The sequence below is a fragment of the Muntiacus reevesi genome, chromosome 6 (assembly GCF_963930625.1).
Source record: "Muntiacus reevesi chromosome 6, mMunRee1.1, whole genome shotgun sequence".
NCBI lineage: Eukaryota > Metazoa > Chordata > Mammalia > Artiodactyla > Cervidae > Muntiacus > Muntiacus reevesi.
Window position 1 is genome coordinate 90,573,260 of NC_089254.1, and position 6,581 is coordinate 90,579,840.

Sequence of the window (6,581 nt, forward strand, 5' to 3'; positions counted from 1 at the left end):
CTTTCTATTTTGCAAAGAGTAAGATGAAGGTGAGAAAGAAGAATGATTTCCTGTCTTTGAAAGAAAAGAAAGAAGCTATTTTATACCTCTTATCAGACTCTAGGTATACAAAAATATTGCTTTTCAAATTTCAAGCAAGTATTTTCCATCCAAACTGATAAGGAAGTCCAAGACAGGAAATATTTTAACAAATGTGACCAGAACTGAAGTAAAACCTGGGAAATCTGGAAAAATCAACTCTTCGATTCACTTGCCACATTTCACTAAGGGAAACAGTAGAATGTTAGCCTCTTTATTTCACAAGAGTTTTATCACAGGACCTCACTTGGGAGAAGTCCATGATAAAATGACTCTTCATACACAGGATCTATTTATTCTGGAATTACGGCTGTATGACACCATGATGTAAAGACATTTATCCTACAAGTCTAGCAGTAGGAGCTACTGTTTTCTTCACCTGACACTCAGTATCAATAGATGTCATTATCCCCATTTTACAGATTGGGAGATAGAAACTTTGTTAATATCACAGAGAAAATTATTGACTTAGCCAAAGAGTTTGTTCAGATTTTTCCTAAGCTCTTACAACCTGAACAAACTTTTTGGCTAAGCCAGTACTACCATTACCGAGGAGAGAACCCAAGTTGCTTAAACACACTCCCCACAACACAGACTTTGCTACCTTCCAAGCCAACCTCTCACACCATCATGAGTTTAGATAGTAATACTTTTTAACAAGGCCTTACGATGGTGGAGCAGTCAAAGGCTTAAAAGTCAGTTATTATAAAGTCAAAGAATCCTGCCAAAATAGGAAATTACAAAGCAGTGCAATGTTCCAGGGATCTCTATCCTGCCCTGTTTATACTTGGGATACACCAGGTCTCCATGTGTGAGACCAAAGGTCCCCCAAAGCTCCCCCAAAAGCTCCCCCAAAGCTCCCCCAAACGCTCAGGAACAGTAACATTGTCTCAGAAGTTCTATCCCATGGTTCCAAAGAGCTTCTTTAGAACAGTCTGGGAGTCTTGGCTATGAACTGAGACACACCAGGATTTACTCTTCTCCTGAAGGAAATGGTCCACAGTTCCTGATCTTCATGCAATTTTTCTTTAGCAAGAAACATGCATTTCCTGTTATCTTTGATGTTGAAGGGCGCTTGAATGGTAAGGACTAGTGTCTGGATGTTACAGTTAAACATTTGGTACAGAGTGTCTGATGCCAGGACAGAGTGATCTGAGCTAACCCTGTCCTCATCTGTTGCTCACACCTCAATCTGTGGTGGGCCAAGCAGTAAGAAGCAGTGGGAAAGACAGGACGCTTCACCATTTCAGAAGTGAGCATTTTCAGTGGATGTCTCATGCAGTCTTGACTTGTCACAAACCCAGTTTCTTCAGCTGCTCATATGTCACAAAGAAAATAATATTCCAAGGACCAACTCCCAACCAGTTTGGCCAAAACCCTTTATATAGAGCAAAAACCCTTCACTCTTCCATGTCTGTGACAAGCAATCCAGGGTACCTTTATAGCCAGGGCATTCGTCATCTCGGAGGACTCTCTGATTCATCATACACGTTCTCACCACATTGACGGGGTTTGAGGCCAGGGCTCCTGCCAGCCCACAGGTGAAGCATGAGAGGAAATGAGTACACACGGGTGTCTCCCATCAGGCCGGAGAGAATCAGATGCTTCCTGGTGAGGTCGTAGACCGGCAGCTCCACGACGCCCACAATAGCAGCCCTCTGAGCGGTGAGGGACACGCCCTTCCACAGCCCTCTCCTTCCCTCTCGCTGCTAAATGTTAATGAAGTTGCCTATCATTCCTCCTCGCAGGGTGCTGCTTCAGGCTTGCATCCATATCTTTAAAACATCCATTGGATTGGCAATGCTTGAGGATATGACTCCAGAGAATCCCACAGACCACATTTATCAGAAGGGTTTCATCTTTAGGACGCTCGACAAATAACCGCTTCAAGCTCTGGTAGGTGCCTATTTTGATGGTGCCATAGGAAGCCTGGCGTACCATTGCCGGGGCAATCCCCGAATACAGCGCTTTCAGGCCTTCCTCTCTGCCTATCCTCACTAATGCATGCAACATTCCTCCACACCTGATTTCTTTAAAGTCTGCATCATTCTTCTGGCCTTGAATCTGGAGCCGTGTCTTGGTTAAATCAATTGGAAAGGTACTGCGCTCCGCCGTGTTAGAGGCCAGTCTTCCATTCATGAAGGGCTTCCAGTTCAGGGCCGACATGCTCACCGCTGTCCCTTCTTTTCCTTCACAGAAGCATAGCCTCCAACAGGGTTTTCTGGGGCGGTGGCGGCCCTGTGTCTTCTCTAGCTCTGGGCCAGCAGCAGACGGAACCAGCATCTTTGAGGGAGCTGAAAAAGAGACTGAACCCACATTTCTTGCATATCCTGCATTGGCAGGTGAATTCTTTACTGCTGAAGCACCTGGGAAGCACATGGAGCTTCTAAGATATTTGTAGGGAAGTGCACATACTTCGGTAGACAGCTCAGTGAAGATTTTTGTGTTTCCGCCTTTGTAACAACCACCAGGAGCAGGATGCAGAGCATGACCTGACCTCAGAAGCTTCTTCCATCATGCTCCTGCTTAGTCCATGCCATCACCATCCATACCAGAAGTAACCACTGTTCTGACTTTACCACCAGAGATTAGTTTTGCCTGTTGAACTTTGTACAAATCTTTTCTATCAGTATGTGTCCCTTGGAGTCTCACTTCTTTTCATTGACTTTGTGTCTGAGAGCTTTACCCATGCATTAAGCACAAGTTTGCTTTTTTCTTGCTTTGTGGTAGTCTACTATACAGATATTCCACAATTGCTTGGTTATCCTGTTGGTGGACGTATGAGTTTCTAAGTTTTTGGCTATTAGGAAACAGGCTGCTATAAAGTTTCCTATACATGCCTTTTTTTTTTTTTTTCTATACATGCTTTTTAATGATATATTTACTGATTTTTTTTTTTAGAGTATATGTGCCCTTAGGAGTAGGATTGCTGAGTCCAGGGGTATATATGTTTCATTTTAACAAGTACTTCTGATTTCCCAAAGTGACTGTTCCATTTTACACTCCCTCTAGCAATGGAGAAGAGTACTTGTTGATCCACCTTCTCACAAACATTGTCAGTCTTATTTATTTTATCCATTTTGTTGGATATATAGTAGTATCTTGTGTAGTGTTAGTTTGCTTTCCTATATGGCTAACAGTATTGAGCACATTTTTGTCTGCATGATGGCGATTTGAATATTTATCTGTGTGTGTGTGTGTGTGTGTGTGTGTGTGTGTGTGAAGTGAATGTTCATATCTTTTGTCTACTTTATTGTTTGTTTTCTTCTTGTTTTTAGGAACTCTGGATACAAGTCCTTAGTTGAAAACATGTTTTGTGATTGCCTTCTTTCAGTCTGTGGTTTGTCTTCTCTCTTAATAATGTCTTTTAATGAACACAGGTTTTTATTTTCAATTATCTGTTTCTTATTTTGTGGTTAGTGCCTATTTTGCTCTGTGCAGAAAATATTTACCTACCATAAGTCTCTACCCTCATTTTGGAGATTAAACAGTATCTAAAGAGGGAAAATGACTCGAGGTTACACATCGAGTGGCTGGACCAGGACAAGGACCCATGACTTCTTCAGTCCTCTGCTCCTTTCAGTGGGAATCCACTGAAACGTCTCTTCACTAACAGAGGAGCTGTGGGAAAAGTGACCACCCTCCTTCAATCACTGTGACTTCCTGCCCCCACAGTTAAGGGAGTCAGATTTAAGAAGGCGTTCTTGCAAATGTATTGAAAATACCCCTGCTCTTTGACCCAGCAGTGGCTTCTTCAGGGATCTAAAACACAGAGTTTCATGTACACAGATGTTTGTTGCATGTTGTTTTCAGTAGCAAAAAGCAAAACAAAACAAAACTTAAATATCCAGCCACCATGGACTGGCTAATTGAGTTGTGGCACATCTATAACCCTGAATAGTACAGCTACATAATACTCAAACTAAGGTACTTTTGAAAAGTATTTAATGATCCACAAAAATGAGCACAGTACAATATATATATATTTCCATTTTAAAAGCTCAACTTAATTGAGTCACAATAGAAAAAAGTGCAACTACTTTCAGTGTATGGTTTGATGACTTTTCTCTTTTTGCAAAACAATAAAACTCATTGGAAAGGTAAAATTTAGCAGTTTTACGATATGATGTATACGTTATGATGGAAAAAGTATACGATATGATGGAAAAATGTGTACCGTTGTGTAACCACAACCACAATCATGATGTGGAATATTTCCACGACTCCCCCAGTGTCCACATGCTTCTTCTCCTTCCATTGCTTTCCCCCCTCTCTCAGGTCCAGGTGATCATTGATCTTTTTTCTGTTGTGATAGATTCGATTTCCTTTTTCTAGGATTTCATATAAACGGAACAATACAGTCTTATCTGTAGAGCTTCTTTCAGGCAGCATAATGGTTTTGAGATTCAAGTCTGCTGTTGCTGCTATTGGTAATTCTTTTACGTTGCTACAAAGTATTCTATGGAATAAACATTCCAATTTGTTTATCTGTTGTCTTGTTGATGAACTTTCCTGTTCTTGCTGGTTTGGGGTTAATATGAATGAAGCTGTTATGAACATTTGTGTGCAGGTTCTTGTGTGGCCGTATGCCGTTATTTCTTCTGGGTAAATACCTAGGAGTAGGGTTGTCAGGTACTACTGGAAGTACATGTTTAACTGTAAGAAACTGTGAAACCCTTTTCCAAAGTGGCTGCACCATTTAGTATTCCCACCAAGATTCTCGTTGTTCCACATCCTTACTAGTATTTGGAATTTTCAGGGTTTTAAAAAACCATTTATTTTTTTGTTTTTAATACTAGCCATTCTAAAATGTATATAGTGGTAACTCATTATGATTTTTTAAAAAGCAGCTTTATTGACCTGTAGTTTACATACCATGAAGTTCACCTGTTTAGAATATATGCATGCATGCATGCATTCCAAGTCACTTCAGCTGTGTTCCACTCTTTGTGACCCATGAACTGTAGCCTGCCAGGCTCCTTTGTCCATGGGATTCTCCAGGCAAGAATACTGGAGTGGATTGACATTTATTTCTCCAGCTGATCTCGACCTAGGGATGGAACTGGCATCTCTTACACTTCTTGCATTGGCAGGCGTGTTCTTTACAACTAGTACCACCTGGAAAGCTAACGTTTCTCCCCATGCCTCTCATGTTATATAATACTAGGTGGAAAAAACATTATTCAAATGTGTATATATATATATATATATATATATACTTCCATATATGTATGGAAAAAGACTAGAAGGAAATGCGTAAAAAACAAGCCTTAGTTGTCTCTTGGTGGTTGCATTTATAAGCACCCTTATTTTCTCTTCTATACTTTTTAGAATTTCGAAATTCCTCATGGTGAGCACATATTAGTTTTGTAATTAAAAAAAAAAATCATGATTTGTACGAAAAATATAAAAGAAACTTTTTCAGGCTACATCGATGGAGGGGGTGCAGTACCATACCAGCTTCTAACTCTCTGTGTTTTCAGTCTGATTTCCTTTGGGAAGAGAATGTGTAAAATCTTATTCTTCTGGGTTTCTGCAGTGAGTTGGCGGTATAAACTCGCTGTTTGCAATATTTACGTGCATTGCCTGGGGGAGTCCTGTAAACTACTCTATGAGTTGGTTTCTTTATTAACAGACTGTTGAATGCTTCGAAAATGTGCTCTGGAAAGTGAATCCATATGGGAGCTGACTCAAGGGGTACACATGTCTTGTGATACATTGCAAGAAGTGAAGAGAAGTTGCTATATACTTGGGAATGGTTTCCTAGTTTGTAAAGTGTGGTGTGGCCACTTATGTATGAGAGTTCACGAATGCATATTTGTGTGAGTGTGTGGCACATTTTTACATGGCATGGTACTCTGGGTGTGGAGGGCTAAGGGCATCAGCTCTCTATTTCTAGTTTTTTAAATTTAATTAATTAATTAAATTAAGTTATGCTGGTGTATGTATGTGTGTTTGTGTGTGTCTGTATATATATATATATATACACATATATATATATATTACTTCATATATGTATGAAAAAGACTAGAAGGAAATATATAAAATTTTAGCTGTTTTGCATGTGAGATCCTTACTTGTCAGCATGTGGCAGTTTTTGTTACAGCATGTGGGATCTAGTTCCCCGACCAGGAGTTGAACCTGGACCCCTGCATTTGGAGCTCAGAGTCTTAGCCACTGGACCACCAAGGAAGTCCCTCTTGTTCTAGTTTAGCAGCCTCTGTGCAGTTTGCTGGAGAAGTCAAATTCCCATTTCCATAATTTTGTTTCCCTCTTAGTTCACTTAGACAACTCTGAAAGTGAAAGTGTTAGTCACTCTGTCACGTCTGACCCTTTGTGACCCCGTGGACTGTAATCTGCCAGGCTTCTCTGTCCATGTAATTCTCCAGGCAAGACTACTGGAGTGGGTAGCCATTCCCTTCTCTAGGGCATCTTCCTGACCCAGGGATTGAACCCAGGTCTCTTGCATTGCAGGCAGATTCTTTTATAGTCTGAGCCACCAG

General features: G+C 40.7%; 1 pseudogene; it reads right to left on the bottom strand.

The window, feature by feature from the left end:
• Window positions 1–1,370: 1,370 nt before the first annotated feature.
• On the bottom strand, window positions 1,371–2,244 carry LOC136171143 (kidney mitochondrial carrier protein 1 pseudogene; annotated as a pseudogene).
• Between the last annotated feature and the right edge of the window lie 4,337 nt (window positions 2,245–6,581).